Raw genomic sequence first — 21120 nt, 5'->3', positions numbered from 1 at the left:
TTATAGGGGACGTTTGTCTGGACACATTTTTAATTGTCACAACTGTGAGGATTCTTATGGCATCTAGTGGGCAGAGGTCCAGAATACAGTTAAATATCCTACAATATGCAGGGTGGTCCTTCACAGCAAAGAATTATCTGTCCCCCAAAGTCAGTAGTATCTAGGTCCAGAAATGCTGTTCTAGGATTTACAGTATACATATTTAAAGTACAGTAGTCCACCTTCAAATAATATTCATCACTTCAGGTATAATTTAAGACTCCTAGAGTGGTTTACTTCAACTTTCTCCTTCCCATACTTCATGTTATTGTGTATTAGAGTCTGGCTCCATCTTCAGTGTCTGACTACTGACAACTTTCAAGCCCCACCACTTCCCTTTCTCTTTCTACCCCACCCTGGGTGTGTTGATGAGAAAGCCCAGGTGCTCTCTTCTTTGGCACCAGTGTGAATTTCAAATTATGCAAGCCTTGGTCTCTATATAGAAATTCCCACCCCAGTCCCATCCCCTAAACACCATAAAATCTAAGCAGGTCTCTTTTCCCCACTTTCCTAAACCAATTCAGGTCAGCTTAAGAGCCCTCCATGCCCTCCTTATAAAGTTTCAATATGTGAGTAATAAGCTTTTTTAAACCCTCCCAGTATGTGACAGGTGTCATTGGTCTCAACATCCAAACCAAATTTTTGACATGTACTGCTCTATCTCTTGACAATGGGTCATATTTTCCTTGTTGTTGTTTGTCTCATAATTTTTGTTGAATGCCAGGCATTATGTGTAGAAGAACAGGAAATATAGAGGTAAATAGCATTTATGTCCAGAAATGGTCATGTCTCTACTGTCAAGACATTCGTATGTGTCTATAAAGGTGTTTTATCTCAAGGTTGTCAGTAATTGGACTGGGTTTGTATTTCGCTATTGCTAGCATAATCCTCAGCACATGACAGGCTTCACATTCCCCTGGTTGTGGGCTTCTGTTGGTTTGTGGGACCTGTGCATGCGTTTTTCTCAGTGTTCCAATTCCACCCTTAGCTTTCAGCTATCCTCATGTCTATGCCATAGAGGAGGTCTCTTTCCATGTTTTTGCCCCATCTCCAGGGTAAACTACCATTGTGTTACTGCTAGCTCATGGTGGGATAAGGGGTTGGTCTTCAGTTCTGGTTCTGACTATTGTATTTTGGCAGTCTTGTTTAACATCTATGACTAAGATTATTTGATTTGACTGTTCTTAAACCTATTAAGATGAGAAAATAAGTCAAGGAATTTCATAATATTAAACAAATTCACATTCCTTCAGTAAACCCCACTCAGTCATTGACATTATTTAAAAATTTTTCCACCAGCTTCTTACAAATATTTTACTTAGAATATTTGAAAAAATATTTGTAAAGGATATTGGTTTGTAATTTTTCAATGCAGCATTTGTCCAGATTTGCTTGAAAAATAACTTGAAAGTTAGTATTTAGCTTCATAAGTTAATTTGCAAGATTTCGTTTTTTTTCCCATTCTTTGGAATAGTTTAAATAGCATTGGAATTACATGCTTTTTAAAGTTTTGACAACATTCTTCTGTAAAACATGCTAGGTCTGGTACTTTTTTTTATGGGTGGGTCTTTTCAGGGGAAATTTATTCACTTAGACGTTTTATTTCTTCTAGGGTCAGGATTGGCAAATCATAGTTTCCTAAAATGTACTTGCATAAAATTGAACAAAGCCCTTTCTTAAGAGTATTTTAATTTTTTCTGCTTATGTGACTTTTTTTTTTTTTTTGGTTTTTGCTTTGTTTTCCATTTACACTTTCTCCCTGTTTTCACTGATTAGGTTAAATTGTATTTTAATTTTGTAATGAAAGTGCTGGTTTTTTTAATGTATTAATTTGTTTTCTGTCTTCCTGTTTTCTAACCCCTTCATATCTAGTTTTATCTTTTAAAATTCCATTCTTCTGCTTATGTTAAGTTTATTTTATGGTGCTTAATTAGTTTGCTTTAAATCACGTTTCATTTTTATGTTTTGTGAACTATTCTATATTTCTGTAGTGTTTATTCTTCATTGTGCTTCTTATAATTTTGATTTTATTTGTGTGATGAAAATTTTCCCTTTATTCTTAAGTTCTGTTAGCTCATATTTCATCTCCTCCTGTTGTCTCTTCTCTGGATTCTTTTATCTCTGCCTTGGGGTCTCCCTTTTAAAGGCAGTAGTTCCTTTAAGTTGTTTTGTCTCTTTTAATTCATGGCCACATGCTTCATCTGCTCTGTTGCAGCATTGGCTGATGAGCGTTCTTTGTCTGTTGGCAAAGTCTTTTGTTTTTTAGCTATATGATCCATCTTAAATTTACTTTTGTGCGTAGTCTAAGGTAGAGTTCCAGTATCATGTTTATTTTTATTTTTTACATATGTTTATCCAGTTGTAACAGCAAAATTTGTTGAAAAGACTTCATTTCCCTATTGAATTGCCTTTAGCACCACTGTCAAAAACAATAGACTATATATATGTGAGTCTCTTTCTGGACTCTATTCTGTTCCATCAGTTTCTGTGCTCATTATTATGCCAGTGCTACACTATCTTGATTATTATAGCTGACTATTAAGTCTTAAATTAAATAGTACAGTCCTCTAGCCTTTTCCTTTTTCTTGAGATTGGCTTGTTTATTCTTGGTTCTTTGCATTTCCATATTAATTTTAGAATCAACTTGTTGATTTCTGCAAAAAATACTGCTGGGATTTTTATTAGGATTATGTTCAATTAATAGATCAATTTGAAGAGACCAAGAAATTTGAGTTCTCCAGTCCACAAACATGGCATATCTCTCCATTCACATAGGTTTGTGTTTTTTATAATAGGTTTATGTTTTTTGTGGGTAAGCCTTGATATTTTCCCCATAGATTTTTATTATAGCATCATTCTCTCAATGGTCTTCCAGTTTCTTTATTATTATTTATTATTGCATGGGTTGGATTTTCCTAGACCTGCTCTTTGAAGGAGTTTCCTGTAGAGGGAAAGATGATAGGGGAGCCTTATAACTGGTACAGAAACAGATTGGTTCCTACAGATATGATTGATTGTTTTATTCTTTATATAGCCCTGACTTTTCTGTTTAGTTTGTTTGTATTTCAGTTATATTGGCTTCAACCAGCAAGACAGCCCACCCTAGTTTCTGACCCTATTTGGGTAAAAAATGGAGCTGGTCTCTCCCCTTTGAGAAGTATATTTTCACTACCCTTTTTTCTGAGATTTGCCACTCCTGGGCTACTCTTTCTATGCTTTTTTTCATGGCTTCACCCCAATATTAGCACCTGTTGGCAGCAGTCCTTACACAGTTTTTCCTATCTGTATATTATATTTCAATATAGTTTCATTTAAAATGGAGTTTCAGAGATTTTCTTGGTGGTTTTGTATGAATTCTAGGGGAAAAAAAGGGAAAAGATACTCAGTTATGTAGCTATGTTAATGTAAGAGGTCCAAATTTTAATTTTCAAAAATGACATTTAAAACAATATATCAAACTTCCTAAACAAACTTATAAAGGAAATTCTCTATGTAATAAAATTAGGAATTATCTCATAATGTTCTCAGTGTAGAAGGAATTCTGGATTTCCATCACTTAACCAAGAAATATCCATTTCCAAAATATATTTCTTTAGCTATAAAGGCCTATATTATTACAAAGGATTAAAACTAAATTAATCTGAGCAATTAGCTAAAGCAAAACTCCTTCAATATTTTCATTTTTCTAAGACTCTTTTTAAGCTCTGTTCTCTTAGATTCGTAGGATTTTAGAGCTGGCAGAGATATTAGAGTTAATTTGGCAGGAAATTGAAATTAAGGGCCTTGATCTAGATGCCATTGCTGAGTGGCAGGACCGTAGCATTTGTATAATCCAACTCTCAGCCGTTGGTCCTTACACTGGTTCCTGCAGGCCCTTTTACTACTTATTTCTGGTGAATTTATCTCTTAAACATTTATTTCTAATAAATTATCAAAGACAATTTTCTTTTATGTAGATGTGAGAAAACAGATTTGAGTTGGATAAGTCTGTATACTTTTGTTAATAACAAAACTAGGACTAGAACCCAGGTCCACTAAAGTAAGCATCTCAATTATTCAGAGAGCCAAGTATTAGAATAATCAATGGAAATCCCTATTTCCTCCCAATATATACATTTATTTCTTCTTTGAGAGAGCTATTTCAGAATAGCTGCAATTGCTTTGGTTTTGAAACCCTAGGAAACAAGAATCTGAGTGTGCAATGCATTAAAAATGACCCAACAAGCCATCTCATTGGTAGCTGCTCTAAGAGTGCTTTCTAATGGTTTTCACCATCAACAGATCATGCTGAGAATAGTGTATGCTTTGGTGCTCCACCTTCCTTTTCTTCCTTCCTGACTCTCCTTGCCACCTTCCTCGGGTATCCAGCTTCACACAAGACCAGGAGCAGTTGATGCTCCCAAAAAAGCAGTTGCAAGCCAAGACTACAGGAGGTAGGACGAAGTGAAAGACATTACATAAGGACAAGGCAGGAGTAGGAAAGACAAAGGGGGTCGTAGGAACTGGGAATTAAGAGAAAACTAGGGATGCAGAAACAAGAGACTCACAGAGCCTGCATATAGTCCAAGGCTGGGAAGATCAGGAACCAGGCAGGCAGCAAGCATAGCAAACCCAAAGCACTAGCAGCAAAAAATGCTTGAAACTGAGGTAGATACCAGTCTTAAGGAGGAACTAGCTTGGGGCCTGTGGGCCGCCATTTTGTACAGCTCCAGGGAGCATCATTCTTATTACCTGCTGTGAAGAGCAAGTCAGCTACATTAGGGAACTGGCCAGTGTCTTTAAAAGGTTAAAGATGAAAGATGGGATATAAATCTCTTCCTGTGACATCTACTATCGAATACACTCTGTAGAAAAAGACTGAAATTCACCTAAGGTTCTGTCTCCCCAGGACAGTTTGGACATTAGCAAAATCAGAGTAATAAGCTAAAGGACTTAACCTTCAAGTGAGGGAAATGTTACGGGCAGGGGGTGATCTGGGCCATTCCTGGGTTCCCTGACAGCCCTGAGTGGGTGACCTGCTGCCTGGGAGCCTCGGTACCAAGTCTGGTAATTGCAGAGTCCTTGGGAGGGCACCCGCACGCAGCGCCTCAGTTCAATACACATGCCTTTAATTTGGTGTTTTTTAATTCAGCTCCAAGGCTGTCGTCAGCCATTTCTCCCTCTTTCCTTTAACACTGACCACCTTGTTCCCTTTTATACCCTGAACAGAGCCAAGCAGTGTGCATTGAAATCCAACATCCTTTGTGCTGTTTGAGAAATCTGAGGCTGACATCTCCGGGGCTTTTTTGTTTCTCTTGCCTCTCTCTGCCGTGACCTGCCAACTCCTTTTGGCTCTCCTGGGCTTTCGTCATGTCCCGTATCGATTGCTACCCTTTTCTTTGTTTGTGGGCTGCTAAGGATGAACCCTCCAGCACAGTGACGCTGGCTTTGGACATGGTCAGGTCAGCCTCCAACCCCGGGCATATAGGTCCAGTGATATTTCACCAGACCAGGGTTGTTGTTGCATCAGCAGCTCATAAAGGAGCCAATTGATTTTTTTTTTTTTTTTCAGACTGCTATTCTGAATTCACAAGGTCTTTTCTGGGATTTCATTCTGCTGCTTTAAATGCTCTTTTTCCTGCTTCTTTCCCATCTTAGACCTTGTGATCCTCAGGTACCCGGTTTGCTAATTACCCCCAGTGCTGGCACCTGACAGCAGGTGGCCACAGTTCTGTTAATTATGTCCCCAGGCTGAGGAACTCTCTTGCAATGACATCCAATCATCTACCTCTGACTCGTGGGCTGAAAGCAGGTTGCAGACATGCTTCTCTTCCCCTGAGCTCTTAAAATCTATTCTTCTGGCCTAGCACCTTAAGATTCATATGCTGTGCCTTGAAGGTATACGACAGAATAGCCAGCTCCATGCCTTCTGTGGCATCCAGTGCAGCACAGGTATTGTAGGCTCACGTGAAGGGGGATTCCAGACCCAGCCTGCACCTCACCATTTACCAGTCACACAGACTAGCTGGGAAAGTATTAGCAGAGGCATTCTGGGTAGACCTGTAGTAGATTAAGGCCCTTAAGGCCCTTCTCTTGTCTTCTTCCATCCCCCTGACCCCAATGTAAACTGTCCTTTAACTCAGAAATTACTGTTTTCCATAGAGAGTGGAATAAAGATTAAAGGGAGCCATGGTGAATTCCTTCCTATGGAAATGACAAAGACTATGGTATAGGATATAAGAAGCCTGGGTTTCCAGAGAAGTAGATTCTAATCAGTTATAACATTCATTCCATGAGTGACTGGGACTCTGTTTTTCATCCCCAAAATGGGGGAAATATCTATTCCTTCTCTGGAAGTGAAGTTTGAAGTGCGGCCAAGAGAATTAATTGTGCAATATTTCCAGAAGGCTTGGTTTTCCACGGAGACAGGTGCTGTGTGCATACATGTAAACACACAAAGATATGTAGATATAGAGATGATTCCTCACTGATTATTTCAAGATACTGGAAGAAATGAATTGTGGGTAAGGAGAACTGTTGAGCAGGGAGTTTTAGTCAATTTGTAGGTACTTTAAAGCAATTGCGATGGATGTGGGAAAAGAAATCAATGGAGAACTATCAATAGGGATTTCACTGTAAATACAATATCCTAACAGCCTAACTAGTCATCAGAAATACTGCCTATCTGTAATGTGGGCAAATTAAAAAGGTCAAATAAGATCTTTGCATATAAGTCATAAAAATAAAACAAAACATGCACTTTGCTTCACACATGATGAGGCAAGTATGGGGCGAAACAGATAAAGTTGGTCCTGGTCCAGGTCAGAGGTGCCTTATCCGGTCTACAGTTACAATTGCAATTTTCATTTGCATAAAAGACTTTTATGTGTTCTTGCAATTGACTCTCATAAATAAGAGAGTAGGTCAGGTTCCCTTTTTATATATGAGGAAACTGGCTCAGAGAGCTCACCCAGGATCACAGGATGTACACACAGGAATGTTCAGACTTAATCCCAGGTCATTCTTCCCGAGCTAGGGCGCTTTCCACTCGTCCACACTTGCTCTGGCAATTAAGTATTTTCTTTGAGGCCTCAGTTCTGTCCTAATACACTGTTCTCTCTCTTCAGAGAATCTTCTTCTCATTGATCTTTCTTCAATGACTTGGTAACGTAGGCCCACTTAATGCCTGTTCTCTGGAAATAAGACCTTCCTCTTGAGTCAGCAGATGCCCTTGGGTTGCCCCGAATGCCCTGATGTATCATTTGGCCCTGGCGGGTCTCCAAACCCTCTCTTCAGCTGATTCTACCTGAGCAGCCTCCCAGTCTGGAATTTCTAGTCATTGCCTAGTCAAAGGTAAGCCCACGGAAAGACGGTGATAAGAAGGAAGTAACTGGGGAAGCTCCCTAAACAAACGCACCCTACAATTCCTGGCAACTCTGTAGTCTCCCCTTCCAACTATGGGCCGGCCCCGCTTCCAAATATTTTTGATTTTTCTGCACTGATAAAATAAACTCTCAAGAGGAATTTTTAATTTGCGCTCAGTTTGGTTGGGTCTCTTCTTTCATGCGTCCATCTCTAGTTATTGAACTCTTTGCTCTCTCTCTTTCTCTCAGGTTGTTTGAAATCCTCTCAATCAATGAATTCCCCCACTCCTACTTGCCAATATCTTTGGGAGCTTTGACTCTCAGACAGATCAGGGAGGCACATGAAGGATGCTGTTAAACGTGCAGGCCAGTAAATACACCTATATGATGACCGTTGTGTCCATTCTTTGTATTCAGTTGGCCAACCCAATACTATGGTTAGATCTAGGGAAAAACTGTCACCATGTTAGGTTCCTTCCATCCCATACCCATCATAATTTTTCCTGACCCCTTGGAGACTGAGAAAAGGTAGCAGTGATAAGGATTTATTGCTCTTCCTTGATATGTGTGAATAAATTGCACCCTTCCAATGAGATCTGGACTCATGCAACAGACTCTCCCTGCCGGCTTGGCTGTGTTCTCTGTTCTGCAGACAACAAAGGATGACAGGTTGTTAAGTTTCAGCATCAGAAGAGAGCAACTGGCTTCCGTTGGCAACCTCACTTGTTAACTGGCAGCTCCGAGAAACAAGACTCCCTGGGTCATCTAAGGACAGGCAGAGGTTGATGAGTTGTAGAAGTGGCAGCAAAGAAGGGGGAAGGGGTTGATGATGATTCTGTAGCACAGCAGTGCCTTGGTCCCCCTCTCCCCCTTCCCTTTCCTCCTCTCCAGAGCTCTCATCCCATCTCTCAGCCCCACGCTGGTAGTAGGGTCAGATTGTAAGAAATATAATAAGAAGCACCCCCATTTCCTGAATAGGCTTCATGGAAAGGACCTCAGCCCAGCCTTTGTGACTACAAAAGTTGTCTCCCCAGTAAATGCCTTTCTATACTCCACAGCAAACCTAGCCAGCTGGAGAGCATCTGATCCTAGTAAGGAGTAAAGTAAACCTGTCTGATTTTTTTTCACTGGAAGACTCCCAAATGCTTAATTTTCATTCAATATTCTAAACCCTGTTAGGTCATAAAATATTTTTAATAAATGTTCTGTCAAAAAAACACTTCATTTTGGAATAATTTTAGATTTACAGAAAAGTTGCAGAGATAATACTGAGTTCCCATATGCCCTTCACTCAGTTTCTAGGAGACCAATTTTAATACTTAACTACATTTAGTACTTAACTAATGCTTTAAATAGGACAACACTGGACTTTTAGAACCTTTTAGGCCTGTCTAATTTGCAGCAACATCTCTCTTCCTCATAACTGGAGTCCTTAACTCCCCCCTGCTGCCTCAGTCCCTTCTTGGGCTCTGGGCTAAGCCTGACCAGCATAGGAGGAATTTGCATGGACCCAGCCACATATTCTGGCCCTCAGCTATAAGTTGACCTTGTGGACAGCCCAGCCAGCCCTTGGGTCCCAGATGTGAGCAAGCTGCACATTGAACATTTACCTCATTCACAGGAGGAGTGTCCCCATTAAGCCTCCATCAGGATCCCCGAGTCAAGAACCATGTGCTTACCTCCCAGCTTAAGGAATAACGCAATCCCTTGCTTGTCCTTTCTATGGCTCCCGAGGCCCTGTCCAGCTCCTGCTACTTATCTGTAGTTATTCTGATGCTGTCTGTGAGCCTGGGTCACTACGTACTTAAAATCAGGTCTACTGGTTCACACTTTTCAGATTTTGTGTCCTGGCTCCTGGATGCTGGACTAAGCCTTCTCTTGACCCCTGCTCTCTCTAATGAACTAATCTAGGCCCACACCCACACTCTTCTGGGGCTTCTTCAATCTACTGAAACTGACCAGGCCATGCTTGATTACATCATGAGTTATGGTAATACTCACCTTATTCAGTCATTTTTGTGCAAACACTTACCACCTGTCATTTTTTAGGCTCCATTACTGAGGTTTATGGAGATGAATAATAAAACCTTACTTTCAAAGAGCTCATAATCTAGCAGAAGGGACAGGCGAGAAGAGTGAGGACTGCCATAGAGCAGAGTCGTTGCTATGAGAAAGCTAGCCCAGGGTAAGTGAATAGGTAGGACTCAGCTCCATACAAAGGGACACATAGGAAGGGACACATAGAATAGCAGGTTTGAAGAGAACAATCAACAATGTCATTTTGGATATATTATATTTGAAATAACAACAGGACACCCAGATGAAGATGTCCATTATGCATTGGAAATAGAAGGCTGGGAGAGGAGAGACATGTGGGATGAGCTTTTGGGGTTATCAGAATACAAAGGCAAATTGAATTCTAAGACCACTCAGAGATCATGGATAGAAGGAAAAAGGTGCTAAAAAGGGGACCTGGAAGATATCAATACTTAAGGGATAAGAGGGACAATATCAAGCAATTTCAAAAAGCATCCCTCTAACTTGAAGCATTCAAGGCATGGGGGAAGGGTGTTTATTCACATCCTCTCTTCCCTGCACGTTAGCTCTCTTCCTGTTGTGTAATCTGCCCAGGCAGGCAGCCATTGGATATTACTGTCTACTGTTGCTGCAACAAAGAGCAAGAGAGCCAAGTGTCATGGCCTCTGCTATTAAGACATCAGAATACTTATTCCTCTCCAAGTTGTTCTGGATATTGGTGAAGTTGGAAAAGAAGCTGGGGAAAAGCTGGGTACATCCACAGTCCCTGAATAGATTTCACTATTCTTGTCTATAATGTGGGGATAAGACATGGGTCATTAAGTGGCATTCTGAGAATGGCATTCTGTGCTCCTGAGACAGAGATTGCCTAGGAGTGATTGGAACCAGAGAGTGATTGGAACTGGTAAATGTTCAGGTTCCCAAAGAGCTTCCAATATAATAAGGACCCCCAAAAGAGCCTAATGAGTAAAGGATAAACTCTGGAGTCTGTACTTGGGAACTAGAGAATCAGGTATATGAACTCTGTATCCAGCAAGACAAAAACAAGATGAAAATACATAATTGCAATGATAGTGCCCAGAAGTGTAACAAACACATTGAAGCATCCAACTTACTACTTGTGTTGAATTAGCTGATCTATGATTAATAGTGAACATTGTTTTCAAGCTCCAGATTATGGAAAAAGTAGCATTATTATTATTGTACTGTGGATCCTGTTGGCTCCCTGTTTTCAAAGTGAGTCTACAATATATATGTGAACCCTGGTTGTTTCCCTGAGAAATTTGAGAACACAATGTGGGTTCCTCTGGGATCTCCTATCTGAAAACATTTCTTTAAAATCTCTTAAGTCTCCAGCAACAGATCAGTTGTTCTCACTGGGCTCTCAGGCCACTTCTGTCCATCTGACCTGGAGGAGGTTCTCATAGAGGTATTTTTAAGTAGCACAGATGGGTTATTGTCTGGTACCGGGGTATCTAAAAACTGCACGTGAAGACTATCCTTATCCCAGAGCCTTGATAAGGCAGCCTGTGTCTATGTGACTAGATATCCTGAAACAAGTTCACCTAGAGACAAAGTACAGGAACAGGCCAATTCCTGCTAACAATGGGACCCACTGATGCTGCGGATTGTGGGGAGAAAGCTGGAAACTGGTACAAAGTCTGGGAACTGTATGCGAGAATACCCCTTCTGGAGTGCAAACTTTTTCTCACCAGTCTGGAGAGCTGCCACATTATTTGTCCTAAAACGCTTCTGCAATCTTGTGCCCTTAAGGAAAGAAGATTCATTATCTAATTTGATCTTCTTAGCATTCCTATGGAACAGATATCAACGTGCCCAATTTTCAGAAGGGAAAGCAGAAACTTGATTTTTTTATCTAGCAAATATCTACTGAGCACCATTAAGTATCAACATCTACCATGTGATGAGTATAAGATATGATCTTTGCTCTTATGCAGATTGCAAATCTGAGAGAGGGAGAAATAAGCAAGTAAACGAAATTTCAAAATTTTAATCATGCTAAAGGTGAATGGACATTGTAGATTCTATTATTTTTTCAAATTCTTTGCTGTCCCTATTTCTTGTGATTTCCTAGGGGACACCTCCCTGATGCTTTCCCTGTAGGAAGTGTATTCTTACCTCACTGAGATCAAGCTTGGATGTATGATGTGCTTTGACCAATGAACCGTGAGTGGAAGTGATCTATTTCACATCTAGGCAAAAGTTTAAAGAACCTCTCTTGGTTTTGCCATTACTTGCTTCTCTCTGCCTCAAGAATTGAGTGTCGCAGATAGAGACTGCCTTTTCTGCCATTTCGTAAATGAAGACAGCACATGGAGGAGAACCTCAGCCTTGAAACAGCCAATGTGAGTGAGACAAGAATGAGAAATGAACTCTTTGTTTCTGGAAGCCACTAAGATTTGAGGACTGCTTGTTACTACAGCATAACCTAGTGAAATCTGATTAGTACAATGAGTATGTTCATGGGTTGGGGCAAGAGATAGAAGGAGGCTTTGGGGATGGTCTCTGAAAGCTTGCTCGGGACCCAACATTTTTTTGATGGGTCTGAGGTCACTGTGTACCCAACATAGTAACTAGGTTTCTCCAAGTCTGTTTAGGCCACTTCTCCGCAAATGACACTGTGCAAAAGGGCTGGATTCTGAGCGAAATTCACAGAGCACATAATGGAAAGATGCATAACTGAATTTCTGTGCAGATTTATGAAAATTTCAAACAATTTCTCAAACATTTATGTTTAGATTAAGTCTAAAGCATGTTTTGCCTCAAACTCCTTGTTTCTTAATTTTAAATCTGTATGGACCTTCAGGAAAATGGAATCCATATGGTTCTCATTCATTTACCCTTACCTCATCAAAATACAGTTTGAAAGAATCACTTGATGTTTTAAGCTCTTGAAATCATATTTTCCTTCCCAAATTGGGAAGCTGCCTTTCCTGTGGTCGGCACCTCAAAGGAAGAAAATATGTTCATCCTTTTGGGGTGTGGCGAGGTCCCCAGGTCAGACTACTACTCTCTGTTGGCCAGAATGAAAAGTCCTGCAAATGTGGCCTCTATTATCATCACTACATGGTAATCTGGCAAACTAAATCACAGTGTCCAGCCATTGGAACAAGACATATTTCTCTCAAGAAGGTGAAATATTCAAAGCCAAGAGTCCAATGTGTCTCCAGGCATCTACTCTTTTCATTGACACAATCCTTTTCTTTGCAACCAGGTCAACGTCAATACTTTATATCTTATTTCTAGCTAGTAAGAAAAGTAATTTTGGAATTTCCCTTCTTTACTATTTAAGAAACTTTAAACATTTTTAGCATGGCATAACTAGCCCTTTGTCCTTTATCCTACCTTGTTATTTTAATCTCTCTCCCTCAACATCAAGCCGCTTGTAATTTCCCAAACAAGACCTGTTTCTGCTGCTGTACATAGTCTGTTCTCACTAACTGGGATGCCATTATCTCCCTGGTCCACCAGGTGCCTTCCTACTCTTCCTTCCAGATTCTGCTGAAAAGTGTCTTGCCCTGTGATCTCCGTGCAATTTCGTGCTTCATCTCTAGTGCTCTCACATGGCCATGCACTTACTTCCATTAACGTTTATCTCATGGTGTTATAATTATTTATATGCAGAATAATCTCCTCCAATAGATTTTGTCCTATTTGAGGGCAGGGAACAGGTTTTATTTGCTTTGTTTCCATGGCATTGCCAGAATAAGAGGCCTCAATCACTGTTCACTGGTTGAATATAGGGTTAAATATATTCTGGGTTGGGGAAGTGGGATTCAACATCTCACCATAATAAAAAAAATCAGAATTTAGTATTTTTTCAAATTACTACAAAAAAAAGAATACATCTGCTGAAATGAAAAAGTAGAAAGAGAAGAAGAGAGCCAGCCAATTATCCGGAGAACTCAGACAGTGTAGCCTGGAGAGGGTGGGCAGTCAGTTCTCCGCAGCTTTCTAGGTCTGCAATATTCCACATTAATTATGCTTTTATAATATTTCTGAGGTTGTTTTTTGTTTTTCTCTCCCCTGCTTCTCTAGGCCTTGCTGCTAACCCACTTTATGTTTCAGAAAGTGCTGAATTTTCAACAATTGAAGGCAGAGTTTCTGGGGGCAAGTAAGGGGAAGAGCAGGCAGATTTTTTCAGGACTCTTCATATTAAATTATATCTATATCTGGGACTGCCCTGGCAGTCCAGTGGTTAACACTTTGCCTTCTGATGCAGGGTGTGCGGGTTCGATACCTGGCCGGGGAGCTAAGATCCCAAATGCCTCGCGACCAAAAAACCAAAACATAAAACAGAAGCAATATTGTAACAAATTCAATAAAGACCTTAAAAAGGGTCCACATCAAAAAAAAAATTTTTTTTAATTATATCTATATCTATATCCATATGCATGTGAGATATATCTATATCTAGATATACTTATATCTGTATCACATGTATATATAGGTATACATATGTATATATAGATATATCTCACATGTATATGTACACACATAAAAATATATATATTTTATATATGTGGCTATACATATATAAAGAAAGAAAGAGAAAGATGTAATACGTGTGTTTCTGCATGTGTGTCCATATTCATTTGACCTTGGATGTGAATATATTTTCAGGCCAATTTAAATCCCAACTGCCTAATTACCATGTTGCCTTAAAGGAAAATTCTAGATTCACATTGTGTGGAAGACAAAAAGTATTTCATGAATTAAGTACCCATTATTACAATAATAAGAAGCACAGTAAAAGCTGGTTGGATTCTGGCCTTAATATTTTGAGCAGCAGAAAGAAGAAACAGATGATGAGAAGCTAAGCAAATAATTCAAGTAAAATGCGTGTGTCTCTTCTTGAAACAATGAAAAGACTCAATCGAAAACTTCCTTCCCCACCTCTCCTTGCCTTAAACCTCTGAGAATCTCTTGCAGAATGTGTTTGTTTTGTTAAAACCATGGATTGAGGAGCAGTCAGGGGAGAACTAGGGGGATAAACTTCATTGAGTATTTCAGAGTTGGAAAATCTTGACTCACATTAAAACTGTGGGCACTGGGAAGTATGAAACAGTGATTCTTATCTCCTAAAGAGTTTTACCGTCATCAATGCCCAGAGTAAGCTGATGAGCTGAGAGTGGGTGACCTTAATAGACATAACTGTGTATGGGTTCATTGTACCATGAAATTAAATTTTAAATCTGAATTGATGAACAAAAATGCTGGTTTGATATTTCTGAACAATAGTTTTAATAGTTTTGTAACTCTTTCCCTTCCATGAGAACTGATCTGAATTTGGGACTGTGCAAGGAAGCTTCTTGTTTCTAAAGACTATATCTGAGTTCTACCACTAATTGGTGAATTATAATTATTCAAGTAAATTGGCAAATCCAGTGGCCTCTTCCCAGCCCTCTAGCTACCTACTCTCTCTTGGAATTGGCCATTGTTAACCATTCTCTTCTTCTTGAGTATCTCCTCTCTGGCTTCAGGACAGAGGCTCCTCCTACTCTTTGGTTGACTCCTTTTTCCAATTTGCTGTTTCCCCCATGTTACCCAAGTAGCCCTGATCTTACTCCACCACACCCCCTTTATCCCCTCAGCAGTCTCATCCTTATCCCTGGCTTTAACCATCACTGCTTCACATGACTCTCAAATCTATACTTTCTGTTTGGCTTCTCATCTGAGCATTCACCCCATATTCTTATTTACCTTCTAGACATTTCCACATGGATGTCTTCTTAGCATCTCAGATCAGCATGATTAAAACCCAAATCATCACCAATTTCTGTGTATTTCTTCTTTTATAATTTTTATTAGAGTATAGTTGATTTACAAGGTTGTGTTAGTTTCAGGTGTACAGCAAAGTGAATCAGTTATACATATACATATATCCACTCTTTTTTAGATTCTTTTCCCATGCAGGCCATTACAGAGTATTAAGTAGAGTTCCCTGTGCTATACAGTAGGTCCTCATTAGCTATCTACTTTACATGTAGTAGTGTGTATATGTCAATCCCACTCTCTCAATCAATCCGTCCCCCTCTTACTCCCTGGTAACCATAAGTTTGTTTTCTACCTCTGTGACTCAATTTCTGTTTTATAGATAAGTTCATTTGTACCCTTTTTTTAGATTCCACATTATTATATGATATTTGTGTTTCTCGGTCTGACTTAAATAAGACATAGTCTCTGACTTCAAGGAATTTCATAGTAAGAGACAAAAATTGCATAAAACTTTCCAGATGCTAATAGAAACATTTGAAATTTGGGACACCAAGTAGGAGATGGTCAGTATCATTGAAGGGAGATAAGTTCAGGAAGTCTTCAAAAATAGGTGGCATGAGACACATCTTAAAAGATGAGTTGGTGTTCATCATGTGCACAGGCCCAAGATGCTGCATGAACAGGCACCAAGGTCTGAAACAGCACCCCGTCTTGTAGAAGCAGAGGGTGGAAGACACTGCGAGTTGGAATTTAAGAGGTAGGAAAGGCCAGTTGGTGAAGATGCTTGTACTCACCATGCATAGGAGTGTGAGTTTTATCCTGAAGTCCTCATGGAGTCACTGAAGAGCCTGAGTTGGGGGATTGCCAGCTGGGAAGGTGCAGTTTTGTCTTCTCCTTGGGCTCCTGCTACCAATTTTAGTATTTATTGCTCTGGCTTTAGTCTCTGACTGAGGAGAGAACAGCCTCCCCTTCTTGCTTCTCCTCCTCCAAACTCTTGAAACAGCTGCAATAGTTTCCAGTTTTCAAATAGAACTTTACTAAATGCTAAAGGGAAATAAAAGGAAATTGTTGCAGAAATGTCATCTGTAAAGCAGTAGTCTAGTTTCCTAAGTACAGATGTCTGAGTCAACCATTCTGCTAGAAAGAGCAAAGACATTTACATGGTTTCCAAATCTCTCTCTACAGTTCATACTACTCTTGCCACCAGTGTTATTACTTCTACCACTGCCACCATTACTGCTGCTCCCATCACCACCACATATATGTTAACACTTTAGCAGCTCACATACATTATATATCTTATGCCAGTTGCTATGCTGGTTGCTTTATTGATAACGTCGCCTTTAATCTCCATCAAAAATAAATGGATGAAATATTTGTCAATATCCCATTTTATTTATTTATTTATTTATTTTAACATCTTTATTGGAGTATAATTGATTTACAGTGGTGTGTTAGTTTCTGCTTTATAACAAAGTGAATCAGTTATATATATACATATATACCCATATCCCCTCCCTCTTGCATCTCCCTCCCACCCTCTCTATCCCACCCCTCTAGGTCATCACAAAGCACCGAGCTGATCTCCCTGTGCTATGTGGCTGCTTCCCACTAGCCATCTATTTTACATTTGGTAGTGTATATATGTCCATGCCACTCTCTCACTTCGTCCCAGCTTACCCTTCCCCCTCCCCCATATCCTCAAGTCCATTCTCTACACCTGCATCTTTATTCCTGTCCTGCCCCTAGGTTCTTCAGAACCATTTTTTTTTTTTTAGATTCCATATATATGTGTTAGCATATGGTATTTGTTTTTCTCTTTCTGACTTACTTCACTCTGTATGACAGACTCTAGGTCCATCTACCTCACTACAAATAACTCAATTTCGTTTCTTTTTATGGCTGAGTAATATTCCATTGTATATATGTGCCACATCTTTATCCATTCATCTGCTGATGGACACGTAGAGAAATGGAAATAAAAACAAAAATAAACAAATGAGACCTAATGAAACTTAAAAGCTTTAGCACAGCAAAGGAAAACATAAGACGAAAAGACAACACTCAGAATGGGAGAAAATATTTGCAAATCAAGAAACTGACAAAGGATTAATCTCCAAAATTTACAAGCAGCTCATGCAGCTCAGTATCAAAAAAGCAAACAACCCAATCCAAAAATGGACAGAAGACCTAAATAGACATTTCTCCAAAGATATACAGATTGCCAACAAACACATGAAAGGATGTGAAACATCACTAATCATTAGAGAAATGCAAATCAAAACTACAATGAAGTATCACCTCACACCAATCAGAATGGCCATCATCAAAAAATCTACAAACAATAAATGCTGGAGAGGGTGTGGAGAAAAGGGAATCCTCTTGCACTGTTGGTGGGAATGTAAATTGATACAGCCGCTATGTAGAACAATATGGAGGTTCCTTAAAAAACTAAAAATAGAACTATCATATGACCCAACAACCCCATTACTGGGCATATACCCTGAGAAAACCATAATTCAAAAAGAATCATGTACCACAGTGTTCATTGCAGCTCTATTTACAATAGCCAGGACATGGAAATATCCCATTTTATAGGTGAGGAAACTAAAACTCAATTGGAAGTAAAGGAGCATCTCCAAGATCACAAGCAAGTAAGTGATAGAACAAGTGGTCCATATCAGCTGGTACCAGCAGGTTCGAGGAGTTTTTGCTGTCATGCTTGGCAACCAGAGGCATTCATGCCAAGGTGCCTAGCTCACTGTGGCTCACACTAAATACTTGCTGGACACACCCAGTCTCTTGTCCTTTCTGCTGCTAAGTGTCTTCTCTTCTCTTTAGCTCCTTTGCCCAATAGAGTACTTGACTGGGATGGTAGAGTAACTGCTCTCATCAAAGCACTTCCCCAGAACCAAGACTCTTGTCATTCTCTTACACAGAGCATTCTGTGGGGAAGGATGGGTGGGAAAATTGTTGATCTGACGTGTGGTCACTCATATGTGGCCCAAAGAAAGACTAATAGATGAGATTCAAATGTGTTTCACTCCTTGTCATTCTCTTGGATTAAGGGTTTGTGGGGTAGAGGAAAGTAGTAAAAAGACAACTGCATCCATTTCTTGTGTGGTTTTGAGAGGATTCTTCATGCATTGTTGGGGTTTTTTTGTTTTATTTATTTCCAATAACTGAACCAACCAAATTGTCTTCAGATGTAAAATAAAATAATCTATCAGTTCTGCATTTAGTATAACACAGTGCAAGGGATTTCCAGAAGCCACTGACTCTCTCCAGGATCCACTTTCAGAGGACTTGAAACTAGAGCTGAAGGCAGACTGTCTCTTTCCTCAGAAAACAAAGATTATGGTGACACTTTATTATCATCATCAACGTGTATAAAGTCTGTGCCATGTTCTAGGCACATCTTTAAATATTTTATACATCTCACAATAACCCTACAGTGTAGGAATTATCCTCATTTTTGTGTTGAATACACTGAAATTTTGATAGTTGGGTAGCTCACTCAGTATCACATGTTTAAGAGGCAGAGCTGAATTTCAACTAGCTCAGACTAACTTCCATGCTTCACATCAGCAAGTCAATATACAGGGCTACATGACCCTTCCTTGATATCCAAGATCCAGGGATGCTGTTTCCCATCAGTACACCTGTACTTTGTCTTCCTCTCCTCTTTGTGGTTAAGTCCCCACCCACCACCTGCTGTGTCTTAGATTTAGACTCTGTCTGTACCTTCTCATGTGACTTAGAATCTCCCACAAAGACTTCAATCTATTACCACCTCTTTATCAATTATTCTCTGCCTCTTGTTTATCTTTCCAGTTTGACCTGAAATTAAAAATGTTGACTCTAGCCTAACACTCTGAATTCATGAAATCACATAGCCTCTCTTTCTACACAAAGCTCCACATTCTCCAAGACTCTGTCTTGTATTCTGTGCCACCCACCATACCCACCTTGGAACCATTTCTTGTTTTCCTGCCTTATTCAGCAGCCACCCATTATTGGCCCAGACAAAGAGACTAATGCAATGGACAGTGTGGCAGTGTTAATGAGAAATTTTTTAAAAAACCAGACATTTTGAAGAAAAGTCACAATGATAAAGAGCTGTCAACAATTTTGTTCCAGATGCAATTACTTCACTCGTAAGCACCAGAGCCACTCAAGTTGGAAGTCTCTTTCCTGCTGTGTGTGTGTGTGTGTATGTGTGTGTGTATGCATAATTATTTATCTGAAAATAGAAATGGAATCTTTAGAGAAGAAATAACTGTGCAGAGCAGATAGCTCTTCCTTCCTAAATTCAAATGGTAATAGTGCAGCTATTGCAAATAGGCCCATTTTCCCAGATCATCTCAAAGTCCCAACTTTTCCTTGGTACTCAAGTGCAGGGCTGCTCAATGAAGATGAAGTATCCACCCAGTTCTTTGCCAAGGGAACAATTATTTATAGCCCTAAGAGTTTTCTGAAGCACAAGCAATAATAATGTTTTATATCATCATCACCACCATCACGGTATCATCTTCTTTGGCACTTTGCAGTGTGATCACAAAATCTTTCCACACCTAATTTACCCTTTGATCCTTATTAAAACCACCCTGCGAGTTAGGTATTGCTGACCCCAATTTTATATAAGGAAATGGAGTCTCAACGAGGACAAACTACAGAGAATGAAATCTGTGCTAATTCCCAGGCCTCCTGACTTCTAGGCCAGGCTTATTACATCATGTCTTATTGGGTAGTCAGGGCTAAATGATACTTACAGGGGCAGGCAATGTGGCAAAGTGGTTAAGACCAATAATTTTGGAGGTCGATTCCTTAGGGTTCAAATCTCAGCTTAGGTGCTTGCTATTTGTGTGGCCTTGGACAAGTTACTTGAGATTCAGTTTCATCATCTGTAAAATGGAGCTAAAATGACTATTCACAATACTGAGGTGAAGGTTGAATAAAATCATGCCTGTAGAGTACTCTGGCTCAGTACAATGCTTGACACAAAGCAGGTGCTTAATAAGTGGGAGGTTTTTTTTTTTTTAATTACATGACGTCCACAGTCTACCGTCTTTCTATTCAGAAATATGAAAGCTCTGAAAAGCAAGATTTTCAAAAATAACTTATTTCACTGCACAACTCAACCTAAATAGACCTTAAGTTAATCTTGTATTTTTTTATCTTTTAAAAATTGTTTTTTACTTGGTTTATCCACCTTAGTGTGAATATTTATGCATTTTGGTGCAGAAATATTACTGCTTTTGCTGCCACAGACCCCCGGGTATATTACATAATATTCAATATCACCTCTTTTCTAAAATTTAAAACATTCTATATTCTGAAACATATACTCTGAAACATAACATATATTCCATAACATAACATATAACATATATTCCATGAGGTTATTGGCAAATGACTGTGCATCCACTCTTGCACACTGGTGATACTGGCATTAGGAGAGGCTACTAGTATTTCTATTTATTCCTGATTCCTTCGGTATTTATTTCTTTTACCAATGGGGGTTGGACGGTCTTGCCAGTCGGTATAGAGTTCTGAAGGCCTGGAGCTGGAATGGAGAAGACAAGCTGAAAGCATTAGCCACAGGGATGGTTAGACCAAGGTGGGTTAGAGAGAGGTGAGGCGCAAATGCCTGAGAAAGCAAGCAAGGATGCTGAGTGCAGGGGCCAGAAAAGGGAGCTGTACCAGCATAGGCCCTCCGAGAAGCAGAGGCCAAACAGAATTAAACCTGCAAGAGATTTTTTGGAAGAAGCACCTGTACATGATAAGGCAGCACGAGTAAGCAGGGAAAGGGTTCAGATTGCGATGCTGGTCTGACACCTGTGAAAGGAGAAAGAGAAGAAAGGAGGGTGGGGTAAGTGAGGCTCTCAGGTGGTAGCAGAGCACAGAGAACGTCTCAAGCAAGATGATGGGAGCCCTGACCACAGGTTCACTAGTGGAGAAC

The 21120-nt window shown here is 39.8% G+C and overlaps 1 long non-coding RNA gene across 1 annotated transcript; it reads right to left on the bottom strand.

Moving 5' to 3' along the window:
• Window positions 1-1724: 1724 nt before the first annotated feature.
• On the bottom strand, window positions 1725-20524 carry LOC309604871. The gene is made up of 2 exons (XR_014231106.1): window positions 19931-20524; window positions 1725-16202 (listed from the first exon to the last, which is right to left on the bottom strand). It is a non-coding gene; the product is annotated as an uncharacterized lncRNA (long non-coding RNA).
• Between the last annotated feature and the right edge of the window lie 596 nt (window positions 20525-21120).

The sequence above is a fragment of the Balaenoptera borealis genome (assembly GCF_965194805.1).
Source record: "Balaenoptera borealis genome assembly, chromosome: 11".
Classification (NCBI taxonomy): domain Eukaryota; kingdom Metazoa; phylum Chordata; class Mammalia; order Artiodactyla; family Balaenopteridae; genus Balaenoptera; species Balaenoptera borealis.
The sequence above is the reverse complement of the archived record's forward strand: the minus strand, read 5'-3'. Positions and strand labels throughout refer to the sequence as shown.